The sequence below is a fragment of the Trachymyrmex septentrionalis genome, unplaced genomic scaffold, assembly GCF_001594115.1.
Source record: "Trachymyrmex septentrionalis isolate Tsep2-gDNA-1 unplaced genomic scaffold, Tsep1.0 scaffold15, whole genome shotgun sequence".
In the NCBI taxonomy this organism is placed as follows: Eukaryota; Metazoa; Arthropoda; class Insecta; order Hymenoptera; family Formicidae; genus Trachymyrmex; species Trachymyrmex septentrionalis.
This window is the reverse complement of record NW_017304653.1, coordinates 1,168,231-1,169,608: the sequence shown is the minus strand read 5'-3', so window position 1 is coordinate 1,169,608 and position 1,378 is coordinate 1,168,231. Positions and strand designations below refer to the sequence as shown.

Genomic DNA, 1,378 nt, shown 5'->3' with positions numbered 1-1,378 from the left:
CATCTATAAAATCGCATCCTGTCATCATGAATCTGATATTACGTCCACTGATAATAAGTCCATATTGATGTCAAAGTGCGCAAAATATTCGCAAGCATCGTAAATTCAAAAACCTTAAATTTATTAAGTTACGGTGTCCATTGATAAAAATACTTCCATATATTAATTAGTACAAAAATTTTTTCTACCAAGAATGACATTGGTAAAGGAATATAAAATTTGGAAGCAGTATTGCGAAGAAACGTCTTTGTCTTCTGGCTGTGATACACAAAGTAATACTTCCAGTATCACAGCCAGCAAACAAAGACGGTTCTTCGCAATACTGCTTCCAAATTTTATATTCCTTTACTAATGTCATTCTTGGTAGAAAAAATGTAATAACATATGGAAGTATTTTTATCAATGGCCACCGCAACTTTATAAATTTAAGATTTTTGAATTTGCGAATATTTTGCGCACTTTGACATAAATATGGACTTATTTTGACTTCTAACGCAATAATGTTGCGAACGTAATATCAGATTCATGATGATAGGATGCGATTTTAGATGGCTATTTGTTTTTTATTATGTTATTAGTTGACCCGTTTAATTTAAGTACATTATTTTAGTTTATCTGTTCTATTTAATTATGTTTATATTATATGTAACATTGACTTGATCGGGTTTGAATCGACGTTTGTTGTTTAGATCATGATAATTATATTTGTTTCTTATATTTGCACTTTTATTTTGCTGTTTTTTGGTTTGTAGCTTTTCTAAACTCTTATTTTTATATTTATCTTATATATACATAAGCATCTCGCATTATGTGATTATAAATATACACGGAGAGAATTTTTTTTTAGAATTTACCCTGAAAACATGATAGCCGTAGGACAAAATTATATTTCGAACACTTTTAATGTAAATCTCTCTCATTTATTAATAAAACTACAATAAAGTATAAAAACGTTTGATCAATTTTATTAAAATGCATGTAAAAATCTTTAAAATATTGTATTGTATTACAGCTACCATATTTTCAGGATAAATTTTAAAAGAAAACTTTCTACATGTACGATGAAATATAATTAACTATTCAGCTACGCAATTAATCATATATATTTAGCTATATAATCTTTATAATGAATTAATAAAAATAGAAATAATCCTATTTTCAATCAAAGCGGATCTTAGTAATACTAAATGTAAATTTTTGCAAGAGGGAGTATATTATTTCAGTTTTATAAATTTCACGCTGGTAAGATTTGTCGGACTTGAAACGCAATCATAAACTGATGCTGAAATTAATATCTCGAATTAGATTAACCGTCCATTTTTTAATAATGAAGCTAATAAGCATCTTAAAAACCTGTAAACAATTGTATAATTATAAT

At 26.9% G+C, this 1,378-nt stretch overlaps 1 protein-coding gene across 1 annotated transcript in view; it reads left to right on the top strand.

The window, feature by feature from the left end:
- The window catches only part of LOC108745838 (circadian locomoter output cycles protein kaput-like), a 104,126-nt gene that overhangs the window by 27,165 nt on the left and 75,583 nt on the right, over positions 1 to 1,378 (top strand). The gene's annotated exons all lie outside the window — the stretch shown is intronic.